General features: G+C 43.7%; 1 protein-coding gene across 5 annotated transcripts in view; it reads left to right on the top strand.

The window, feature by feature from the left end:
* Nucleotides 1–13,249, top strand: part of nAChRalpha6 (nicotinic acetylcholine receptor alpha6) — a 237,092-nt gene that overhangs the window by 167,872 nt on the left and 55,971 nt on the right. The gene's annotated exons all lie outside the window — the stretch shown is intronic.

Raw genomic sequence — 13,249 nt, forward strand, 5'->3', positions numbered from 1 at the left:
TCGTCGCATTCTCTCGTGTCGGCGATGCAATTTGCATGTCTCGTATATTTTCAGTAAGACGACTCAACTAGAACATCTGTATGGCCGAGCCACATAAACGGACCAGGCCTGAACGCCTTGACCCAGTCAGAGTTTGCCAAGCCTGCGCTCATGGTCTGTCAACGTTCCTCAAGCAGGACCTTTACTTCTTTTATCGCTGCGCAAGGAAAAGCAAAATGTAGCTACAAGAAGATACGGGAGCAAGCCTCAAGCGTTACTAACGGCCACGCTGGAGTTGATCGTCTTCCAGCCTGACCATCGTTCTTTTCCCACTAGCAACCCCTATTCCATCTTTTAGAGCGCATTTGGTTGTTCTGCAACGACGGGAGTAGTCGATGAACGCAACTGTGCGTCACCTGAAAATAACAGGTCATGGACCTTAAGCCTACCGGCACCGAAAGACGGAGCCGCACATTCGTGTGAGTGGTTTTTAGAAATGATCCCGCAAACTGCGCTCGTAGGAAACGATCGTATGCTGACTTTACCAGTGGTCTTAGCCATACCGGCAGAGAACTCGCATAGCGGAGATGCGTCAATTTACCTCCCATTCATGCTATGAAGCCTTCACATAATCTGGCGCTGGTGAGCGTAATTGTTATTTAGTAAGTAAAAATTCAATGTGTGCGAGGCAAAATCGTGGGAAAATGGTAAAAAAAAGACGAGAAAACTGCATGACGTCTGCTGGGGCGCATATTGACTAAAGGATGGTGTGCATGCTTTGAGAATACACACAATTGTTATGATTTTTCGACGATTGCACCATTTGAAAAAAATACAGACGACAGAATTCGGTGGTGAGACGAGGGCAAGGCCGATTGCAATTTGTGCTCCTTACGCTTCATGCGTCTTCTTTGGTAACAGTTGCAGTAGTAGTTGAAATGGAACCGTTTGCTTGCATCGTAGCAACGAGCTAACGGGGTTAGATTTTTACAAATAGGCACTGTCGACCTTCATCAAAACGGAGCAGGAAGACGAACAATGAAATCATATAATCGAGTAATAAAATCGGCAAGCTGGTTGGGTGAAAGAATATTGTAGGAGATATATAAATGGTGTGAAATGCTAAACACAACATTCTGCTCTGAAATCGGAATAGTCAATGTAAGGGCATACGTAGATATAAGTGCTTGATGTGGACGGCTGGGCAAACATGCGCATTGGAAAAGCAGTACCATCTGAGTGGAAAAGCAAGTACTCGATAAACGTTACGTCAGCAACGTGGTACAAAGAACACGGTGAAAACTGGATGCGAGAAAGATCAGTGGAAAAGGCGACAAGCAAGACGGCAACAACACGTGAATGGAGACGAAGGGCATAAAACAAGGCCCAGAACAATCATCATAATAAGTGCAAGCGGTCAGAAACAGTGCGAGACTAAGGTTAGCAATATGATCAGGAATTTGCAATAGCCTGTGGCTTCGAAACGATAAATCTGCTGTTTGATAGTAGAACTGTTGTAATAATATCCCTCAACGCGACGCGTAAAGACGGAAGATGGTAAACGTAAATTTGCCAGATAGACAACAAAAATGAATGCTCGAAAGAGGTGACTGTACAAAAAAGCTATTTGTACCCTGTCAAGAGGAAAAAAGTATCCACTGGAGTGAATTCATAGACGGCTGTTGATTTGTTTCCTTATTTTAGCGTGTCTCCATTTTTTTTTTAGCTGTCGTCTGCTCGACGCGCGTATTTTCATTGCAAATAATCTACCGGTAGAAACAAGTGGTGACTATGACTACTCAAACTTTGAGTCGACAACGGATACGAGGCGAACACAACGATTCGACTAAAAGTATTAACGGTGTTTTTCACTCCGGTAGCGTCCTTTATATTGCTTGTAGCTTAGCTATGCTATACGTATTATTGAAATGTATTTGTGCATGATTAGCATAACTGGATATTTATTGTGGACGGATTATTTCGAAAATTTACTACATATCAGTGTAATACCTCATATTTTATTTGAGCCGCCTTAAATATAAACGTTTAGAGGAACTCACTACCTTCTGATGAATATTATCGAGGATAAAGCCAATGTTTCTTTTTTCTTTGTTTTGACCTGTATCATTATACCGGGTCCGCTTTCGTTCCGTTATCCCCCCTCCCCTCTCTCTCTCTCCCTCTCAGTATCCATCAGACTCCGTTATTTTTGCCCCAGGACGAAAAATCAACGGCAGATACTCCTTGAATGGAGAGAGCTAGGCTGAAAGTCTGACCACCACTAGGTGGCACCAGCGCCGCCATCGACGGAAAAGATCTGGTAGATCGGAGTGGAGCGAATGAATTGGACGTAGATAAAATTTGAGAAGACGGTTCCAGTGTCAACGTCGGCCACAACGACCGGATTGTGACTACGGAAACAGAGTGAGAACGAATAGATTTGTCGATACGACGCCATCGTGTTCCTGAGTGATTTATCCGTCGACCGTCTAACCGGAAGTCGACTGTAGTCTATCCAACAAGTTTGGTGCGTCACCAGCTATGAATATGTGAAGGGATAGATAGGAAAGCTGTTATGACGAGATACGTGACGGGGACAATACTCAGCGTTCGCGAACCGTGTCCTTATGCATAAGATGACACATAGATGGCCGTTGGCTGAATTAGCAAAAAGGAATTCCTATGAATATCTATGTATATAGCAAAAGAAGATGTCGAAATTTGGAGATAGATTGTCTACGACACAACGTCTGTTGTCATGTTCAGCGTGCCTCAGAGTTCATGTTATGCCTAAACAAAAACTCCGGCTTATCACTAATATTATTCAAATCTTAAGAAAATGTTATGCCGAGACAAAGAAAGACAATAACAAAATACGTAAGCAGTATGAGTAGCAGCAATTCCTAACTTCCCTTTGGGGTTCTTTCACTAGAAAAATAGCTTCAAAGAACATCTTACGCCAGACAAACCTAACTGTTTTGTCTTTCTGGGTAAGAGGCTCCCGTTAAACGCTGGTTCATTATGTCGACCGGTAGTTCAGACGTGGTTTAGATTACAGGCAAGGCAAGCAGGTTGTTTGACATTTGGAGGTAAGAGCTGGAGTAGCCTGAACATTCTTAGAGAAATAGAGTATCGTGTTCTACATAAAGCTCTGAAAATACTAGCACTTGTGCAATGCAAGCAAAGGTGAATCTCATTCTAAAGCTGAATAATTTATAGTGTTCGATGACAATGACAACAGTGGCAGCTATTGCTAATACGAAGATGGTGGCGGTTGAGGAACCGTCGGGGGAAGGATGCGAGAGATGCGGAACTTTTGTAGGACGAGAAGGACTTAATCAAGCAAGACCCTGTCGCTTTACAGTACCTTTTCCAAGTTTTTCCTGGGCGTGAGGTAACGGCAGCTGTATGACAATTGAAATGCTTCTACGTACGTTCTTTTTCCCTATGTTTGCTCGGCAGGCAGTCAGCCAGCGAGTCAAGGGCTTATGCGACACCCCCTCCTGATTCCTAATTTCTAATGCTTGTCTACTGAGTAGATGCAGCTCTTTTTTGGTCTTCGAACTTCCCTCGGGGGTTACCTCAGCAGCAGGAACCTTTCTTTATTTCGTTCCCTTTGCGGAATGAAAATAAGAATGGAGTTCTCTCAAACGGTGGTTTTATGTCTGAGAAAAAATAGGGAACTACAGGGAGAAGGGCAGGACGAGGCATGGTCGTTTATTTTTTGGCTACCCTGAAAGCGCGCTTGGCCTAATGACACTAACTCTTCTTAGTCGTTGTTGTCGCGTGATCTGCCAGCTTGTGTTATGCAGCCTGTATGAACCTGGACAATGTAAATCTAGTATGCTCTGGGCTGTGGACTGTAGTGAATGCAAGAACAGTTGAAAGTAACGGCCCACTAACAAACAACTCCCACGGGAGAGTGGGACAAGAATAATTGTACGAGGTGCGACTTGCAAAACATAAGACTACCAAAGAAGCTGCTCCCTAAAAGGTAACGTCTCTTTAAGAATGGAATTAACGAGAATTGACGACTAATAGCGAGACAGAAAGAAACGGAGATAGATGATTAGGGGCAAGCATCTTTCATGACGACTTATTGTCCGGACGATGAAAGAACTCGTGATCGGTGGCAGTATGTGGCTAGGGTGGAATGGCTGTAGAACGGCGGTGGACGTAGAAGGGGATCGGAGGACCTGTCGGTATCCGAAAGAGGCGGCACAAAAGCCAAGGCGCTACAAGTTTCTAACGCGTAATTAGCTGATGTACAATAGCGCATTTGTCTCTGCATCTATTCCGCACAAGCTCGGTCATCGTACATTCCGTGAGATGCATACCGGCAGTAATTCCGCTACTGACGGCGGTCAGCCAGTCTCGTGCAATCTTGCTATCCTAGTCTACATAGCTTGGTTGCCCATAACCAACTATCGAAATAAGGCGTTACAACGCAGGCCATTGACAGCTTACTACATGAGTCTAGCGGCCGCTTACAAATGTGTTATATATTGTCGTCATTATTAGCAGTGAATGGTGAAATTGATACTATTTTTGTTGCCTCAGCCGATACACACGTGTCTGTGGCAAGTAATTGAAGGAATGTAGAAGTGTGAATTTTCCTGCGCGTTTGTCTCAATAGTTTCATGAGTCCTTATGATCCTTGTACGCTGAAATACAATGCTGCCAAGGAACATCGCAGGATCGCTTGCCTAGGCAGAAATGGTATGGCTTGCCAAGCGAAAATTATTTTCATCTACAAAAGCAAAAAGCTTTCCTGCGAAGAGTCTATCTCAATCGTATGAAAACGAAGCGTATTTGTTAGTGAAACTACGTTGCCAACGCTGCTGTTATATTTATCTGGGAACCAGAAATAGTCGTTTGGTCTTTCGCTTCTTTTTACTATCGTTCTCTATTTTTTCGCGTCTTACTACCTAGGAGACCTCCTCTTCCATTTGGTCCAATAAGCATTTGCATAACGTACAATCTAGGTCATATTATATATAGTGTACAAAAGCCCTATTTTCCAAACATGATCGTATGGGAAGGCGTACAAGTACAGACAATAGAGCGTGGGCGGCTTGCCGAATTATAAGCGCGGATGACTAAAAAAAGTCATAAATAAAACCATCCACATCAGACTAACTTTTGTGTATAGTATCCTTATTTGCTGATCCCACACCGTCGGGCAACTAGGAAGGCGCAACCGCACAATTCTATACTTATAAATGAGCACCAATTTTTTTCTTTTGCTACGGTTCAAATCTTCTCAAGCGATTCGCGTGCTACAAATCGAACTTGCCGTTGTCACAGCTGTAGGGTTGTAGTCAAATTGCTGCTTTATATTGCCTTACTGTTCCCTCCTTTGACGGTGTTCCTTGCAGTGCCCGCTGGCCGAAGTGATTCAAGTTGTCTAGTTTACCCCTAACTCGGAGCGAGTCTGGATAAAGGGGAAGAGAGGCCGGGAATTAGGCGCGCACGTAATCGCGTGGACGATGTATCTCGCATGTATCCCAGCCATCCTTATATACTTTTTTTCTTCTTGTTTGCTAAAGAACTTGTTTGTAGTAACAACGGTTATTACATTCCTGGGCGCCTAGCGGGAATTCTTTTGAGAACTACGTTTTTGTAGTAGTAGCTGCTCGTCATCGTGTTAATACGTCACAGAGCCATTTTCGTTTGTATTTGAAACCAAACAGGTGGTCGAAGCAGTCGGAGACCTATATGTTGTAGGTGAACTTGTCCTATTGTGGGTAGCGAAAGCATATATGACTAGAGTGACGCCACAAATGAACGCTATGATATGATCCACATTTTGGTTCGACAGGCACTAAGCATATTGACTTGGTTTCATCAAAACGTTTTGCAATACTACTCGCAGCGATAGCAAAACCAACGGTCCCAAACGGCAGCCTGGGATCTACGATTCTGCCGAGTCTCACTCGATTGCCATCCGCTGCATCGGATCAATTCGACAGATTATAAAGTAGTTACTCAGTCTACTACGTTAAGAATGGCCTGATATGTTCGGTCTTCTATGTGATATCAAGTTTCGGCTTTGTTTGATGTGTTTTTTCTTTATGGACGTTATGTACGTCGTAAGATCACCTCTTCTACGCACGTGTTCCGTGAGGATATGCAAACAAACAAGCTGGCTAAATAACATACGGGTTTTTTTCCAGCTACATAGGTAACATTTTTGCCTACAAGCTAGAAATTTTCACTAGTCTTAATGAGGCTACGGTGCCCTCACTACTTAAAACTACGGTACCGCTGCAGCCACTGCTCTCCGCCTCTTCATGCATGGGTGTGTACGTCTAGCAGGCAATTGGGTAATGAAATCTAATAGTAACAGATTCATTTGCTTCTACTGGGTCATTTACTATCATCGCTTCAGGGTTTTATTTCAGTCGTAAAAACTCTTTGCCAACAGCGCAAAGACGAAGTTCGCGAAGTAGCATGGCTACTTGTAGTTCATGTGTATGAAGATCGACTGTTCCCCTGGTATAGTATGAGGAACGAGGCTGTCGCTAGAAAGACTATAGGGGGTTAGAAGTGTGTACCATATCGATCGCGGTTTGAATCTTCCTCGAAAGGTCACATACGTAACACGTGGGCAAGACTGACGAGGTAATGTTTCGAAATATTTGTAGCGATGCCGTCTCCTTTTTGGTCTGTTACTGCCGCTGCCCCTGCTGTTGCTGCATCGGTAAAAATGGATTTCGTCTCATCAGCATAGCAGGAATATACATACCTGCTGGTAGCTGGTGAAGACATCGGCAGGAACATTAAAGGAAATCATAGCTTCAAACGTTGAGATGAAAGAGAAATCTGATAGTACAATCCTAGCCAAGGTGTTGTTTGGAAAGTTAGTCCATATCAATAATGAGCTTCGTCTTTGCGACCCACTAGCTAAATGCCAGCAAGGTGCTACACGAACGACAGATAGAAACCAATACAGACTACTTAATCCACCTAAGGCCGTCAAACTATCATAAGTAATAAGCGTTTAAAATGACCCAAGAATATAATTAATCAATTTCAACATCACTGACTCAACGTACTTACTAAATGTAAAACAATCTTAGAAATTAATTAATATCTTTTTACATATGTGGACTCTTTCTTATACTAAGTCAGATTTCGATGAAGGAGTGAGGCTTCCTAGTTCTTTGCCAAAAAGCAACCGAGATTAGTGTATCTCAAACAAATACACCAATGTACTCCGAAAAACTCCTCGGGACGAAACTGTCACATGTTCAGACATTGATCGTACGACAGATCAGACATATGCATATACACATATATGTACAACTATAGTGTTGTCGTAGTTGTCACAGCTTAAGGATTACTGTTAATAACAGCTCCAAAAAAATCTGAATCGCGTGATTATGCATGTGATTTTTCTCAGCACAGAGGTACCTTCGTTTTCCATACTGCTCATTTTTGCTATGTAAACGAGAGCCTGAATGTGGTGCACAGAAGACCATAATACTCAGACAACGTTATTGTTGTTTTTTTTGGGGGGGGGGGGCTCTCTAACGAGCGCGTTTATTGAAATTGCAGCGGTAGCCTCTGGATCAGCCATCAAACATTTAAAAGAGCTAGGCTAGAGAGACGAGGCAAATTCAATACGCAGACTTCAACAAGCGTTTGTCGACCTACATCAAAGGACAGCATTGATTGCCGACGATCGATCGAGGATTACAATCTGTAACAACAGTTGCGAACAGGCTTATGTAATTCTTGGTCTGGGTAAGCGTTTCGACTGTGGTAAGCTGGTGTCATTCGATTCTAATGCGAGCGATGCGACGTTTAAGGACTGTGACGTGCTCCCTTGAACCTGTTGATTGGCTTGACACGAACGATAAGAGTTGTGTGAGTCTATAATGGAACAGGCAAAAATCCACAAGTAAGCCCTGTATCGGTAGGAGAAGAACACGTTTACCAAGAATGCTACGGGATATACGCTTCCTGGATGTTCGCTCACCTTGAAGATGTGAACAGTCGCCTGCCGCTGATTTCATCGGAGTCGCATTAGAGATCAGAGCAGGTGCTACATGCAATAAGCTAACTATACAATACTATAGCATTGCACGTATATATACATACCACTACTACATTGGCATCACAGACATTTGTCTGTCGCGCAGCGCATTGGCTGTAAACGACGAAGCTACGTCTATTTATTATCATCATACAGACAAAAGCGAAGGAGCCAGAGCTTTGTTTGAAGTCGTGAGGGTCAATCAACATTGAGACAAAAATAGTGCAGCGAACGGTATATGAACGGTAAGAGACGAATTCTAGTCATGCAATTGCGTCCTTCTGCATGTGAACCGCATCTTTGTTGACGTTATGGATGACGAAAAGAACGAATTGCCTTCCAACGTACTAGGCCGCGCTTTCTTCTTTCTATCTGCGTTCGTTGCTGTATTCGTTTGTATCTTGCGTGCCGGTTCGAGTGTGCTTAACAAGCGGTCTGTGATGCTGCATTCCTTCTCGTCGGATGGGTTTACACAATGTCTCTACAACTCTTTGCCAAGTTTCTACGCAACAATAGTGGTCTCAGAAGGGGAAAACAAGCAGCAAATACGGACTCCTTAGCGGTCTGATCGGCAAGCCTAAACGTCGGACCAGCGGAAGCGAGGAAGCCAGTCGGTTGGTCGTTTGATGGTCCCATAGAACGGCGGCCTATCCGTCGCTGTGCCATGAAACTCTAATACCGCAAACTAAATTATTGACAACAATACCATGGCGATAGAAACAATAACTAACTGTTTGAGCGTATCCGAGGGAGCAGCAAACAAAATAAGGTATGTGTGTGGCCGAAACGTGGGTCTGACAAGGAGGCCCTATGGGTGTTCGAAGTGACAACGAATAGTTGTTATCCCAAAGGTGGAACAGGCTTGACGAAACGAAAGCGTAGTCAGACTCTACTAGAGCAGACCGTGAGCCATGCATGGGAATATGATTGCATCAATTGTCGTGCCAACATATCCTGAAAGTGTAAGGAGAACGTTGAGAGGTAAAGAAAAATTGTAGTCCATAATTGTACGAGCCAATTGATTGAATGTTAGTTGGCATTCAGCATCGATACGTACACGTAAGGTCTATGACATACCAATACATCCAGACCAAACACGGAATATATATAATAAATTTTAACGGCTCTAAAAACCAGAGCCGGTTGGTTGCCTAGCGAAGGCAGTCGCGGCGAAATGGAAGCGTGCGCCGCGAATCTGGGAGCGCTCATCATATACGATAGACGCTTTGTAGCTCCAGACTTGCGTTGTGCCAGTTCAGTTCAGACTTTACTGAAATTTCTAAAAAAAAAAACGGCCACCATTTAAAGCCGATGACGAGTAAAAGGGAAGAATGCATTTCGAATGAAGGAACACAAAAATGAGCACTCTTTAGGACGGGCCTCCATTTTGTCTGTGCATCCGTGTCAATAACGACAATTAACGATGATGAAAAAACCACCGATGGCAAAGTGTCTAAAGTAGCAGTTTTTAAAGGCCATTGTATACAACCAACTCTATCGGAAGTTTCAATGTTTAAATCATGCGCCAGAAAAGAGATTGTTTTTCTCGCATATATATGTCCGCACAAGTCGCTACTTTCGTCTGTACATCGGTTCATTAACCTTACAGAAAATTGCCTGTTTATGGTTGATCCGAATACTGTTAGTAATTATGACGCGTTACTTTCGAAAACATACTAATGCGACCGCTATCAAAACGTATTCGGTGCATCCTAAAATTTGTCTGTTGTTAGCGTTATCAGCAATAACAGTGCGAGCAGCGGACCAGGCAGTATTACGAAAAATTATCCAAGGCAAAACGATTACCACAAGAACGCCTATCAAAAAAGTACCTCAAACAGTAATACTACGTGCTAAAAGCGGCAAGAATAGTTTTCGGCCCGTGAAGAATGGCAGATTGGAACGGATTTCGGTTGAGGCCAAAAGATCTCTCGCCAATTTTCAGGGTGCTTACATTGCAAAGTATCTGGGATATGTGACATAAGAGGTATCGAAAAATCATATATAACTAAAATTAAAAAAAAAGTAAGTTATTTTAATTATTTTGCGCACAAACCTTCCATGCACGATAGATGCGTTGCTCAGATAATTATCAATACGGTGTGACTTTATTATTATTATTATTTTTTTAATACATATTTTTTCTACACATAGCGTTAGGGAAAACGCATCATAGATTTGTATTGACATACGCGCTAAGAATAATACTTAAAAATGGAGACAGCAGTTTTTACCAGAAGTCTTGCTTCGTCCCTAATTGATGACACATAAATGCTGTGTTTCCCTGTATAATATCCCGTGTCGTTTACAATTTCTTTTCGACCGTTGCTTTTAGCTGGAGGAACAATATAGAATTCAATATGTCCTACGGCTGACTTTCCTGCTTGAGAAACTGCAAAGCATGGAACGTGTTTGGAGCGAGAAAAATCGCACCTGTGAACTTGATCCCGCCACCGATCGCGACTGCTTCCAGCTGTATACAGGGTTTCTGCTTGCTGAAGCTGTTTTCGTTTAGGCGCCTATGACGGCCGTTTGCGTCCGCGCTACCAATGTGCGTTGGCCAACAACAATCGCTGACGGGGGCAGATCTGTGGTATGCCCAAATGCTACCTCTATCGCTCTTTCTTTCCTTTGCTGTGTCGATTTTCCATTTGCGACGACACACATACATCTGCTGCTGCTGCTGCTGTTCGACCACGATACGGAGGCGGAGTAGTCCCAGCGTGTAAAGGTGCGTCAAAGGCCCCACAGAAGATATTTTGTGATCCCACCAACGGAAGTGTTGTAGTGGAAAACATTGGTCAGTAGGGAACCGGCTCCCTGTGATGCTAGATCGGCTTCCAGACGGTTGTATTTCACTCTCCCATTTGGTTCCGCTGCCCTACGGCTGTGCTCCTACAACATAGCTTTCCCCCAAAGATTAGTTCCAAGAGAGCCCTGACGGGCACATGATTGCTTGATTTCTGCTTCTCATGTTGCCGACGGAGGTAGCGCTGGAGATTCAAATGAATCTCCAGCGCTAGCTCCGTCGATATTACATGCAGTTCTTTCACGAAGTAAAATCTCAATGAAAATCGAAGCCACTATCATTCCATCTTATGAATCTACGACCGAGCACGCAACTCCCACGTATATTGCATTGAGCTGGCTTCCGTACGTAGCCGGTAACTCAGAGACCGGCAGCGGTTGCCCTCCGGCAACGCCTATTGTTAACACTTAGCAAGCTTTTCATGTCAGGCCCTTTAGGCCATCTTCTTGCTTCCTTGTTGGTTTTTTTCTTCTCCTTTTTTTCCAAGAGGCACAAACATCGATGATAGAAACTGTGTTGATGACATTAAAAGAGAAAAGAACGATATGAGGTTCGGTGCTTCCGGACGCCGTCAATTGCCACCCGCGTATCATAGCAGTTATCAAGGAAAGCTAGCGAGCCTTTGTGACCACAGAAGGCATTGTACATATAGCATGTGTATTTTTCCATGTACTTCTATTCACGCATATTGAATATATGTATCGTACACGCGTATCAAGGTGCGAGTCATGGAAAAATATATAGACTGTATAATGTAACCGATTGGGGGTATGCTTCAGTGGGCTATAGGTAAGTACATACAGATGACCCAGAACCTGCAATGGACTTCTAGCCCTAGCTGCGGCCCGTTGTACTACTGTCGCTATGGTGCATCCAAATATGTGCAGCAAAGTGTTTACACCAGCGTCTTCTTCGTGGCATAAGCGATTTCAGCATCCGGCAAGGGCTGCCGGAACTGTCTCACACTAACAACAGCGCCACAGGCTCGCCTAGCAATAGTTCGAGGCCGACTAAGCTGTTTCGTCATATTTTATGGTCGTTTGTCACACGCGGACGGGTCATGTCGAGAGGAAAGACATGAGTTCCTTGATGTGGTAGCACATCAAACAAGGCGTTATTACAAGAGCCGGTTGAAAGAGACAAGGACAGAAGGAAATAACGACAAAAGTCTGCGCGTGGAAATGAATGCAATTTTTTAGCACTATGAATCCAGGCAAACGGCGGCATCGTAACTCATACAGTCGCAAGTAGATAATATACAGAGGGGAAGCGATGAGAATATGTGCCGATTTGCCAACAGCGATAAGACGAAGCTGATCTTGGTAACGTGGAGCCACTACCACAACCGCTGGTAGACCCGGAAAGCTTGAAGCTGTTTCCTGATAGTCTGGTATAACGGGGACCATTGCCTGGAAGATAGAGTCGGGCGAAACCTCCGTCTGTTATATTCATGACTTTGACACGGTGATAGGTATGGTGTGTCGATGCACGTTACGAGGAGTTATCCTACCGAGTTGAGCGAAATTACAGATCTAGGCGTTCTTTAGTAACGAGCTTTTAAGAACATAGACTATCTCGCTTACTGCAATAAGTTGCGCATTTAGTTGAATATGTTGTGAGATCGTTTCCCGTAGGCTAACCATAACAACGACCGCAGCAGCTACGATAGCCACAACAGACATCACCATCTGAACTGCAGCCACAAGCTTGAGTAACTCCCAAAGACCAGATGTGGAGGTTTTGTATCGATTCATAGGGAGCTCATCAACGACAACATAGACATGCTGCGAAATTGACGAGCACGCGGTGAACCTCACACACCGTCTAAACGTTAGCCTTTTTTCACTGTCTAAATGTTGGTAGAGTAATTTTACGATGAGAATTCCATATGTTATCATCCCATATCCTCATGAAGCGTATCCGTATCATCAAGGGCTGACGAAGGCGTAGATTTGATGGTATACAGTTTGAGTTCGATCTGTATTTCCCGCTTCCCGTAAACCCATTCGCATTCACGGATTAGTCTATAACACTATCGCCTGGTGTTTCACTAAATATGGGTGACAGTTTATAGATCATTTCGAGTGCATGTCGATCGTATTGATTGCCTGTTTGCTGAAAATTGAGTTGGGCGCAATGTTAGTGCTTGTCGTACGAGTTCGCTAGTTCAGTCTCTGTTCTTGTGGATTTCTTTGTTCCTTCACGAATAAATGTCTATAGAAATCTATCTGTTCGTAGATATTGTATCCCATTCCATTGCGAACGCTTCAATCTATGCACACACAATGCCAAATATATTCATTTGTATCTTAGGCCGTCATTGTTAGGGTACATTCGTTCGGAAGACGTAAGGTCTCTGTAAGCCGTCCATCAATAGCGATTGCCGTAGATAGAATTCATACTACTACTACTACTGTATA

This window comes from Varroa destructor, unplaced genomic scaffold, assembly GCF_002443255.2.
Source record: "Varroa destructor unplaced genomic scaffold, Vdes_3.0 BEIS01000006.1, whole genome shotgun sequence".
NCBI classification, from domain to species: Eukaryota; Metazoa; Arthropoda; class Arachnida; order Mesostigmata; family Varroidae; genus Varroa; species Varroa destructor.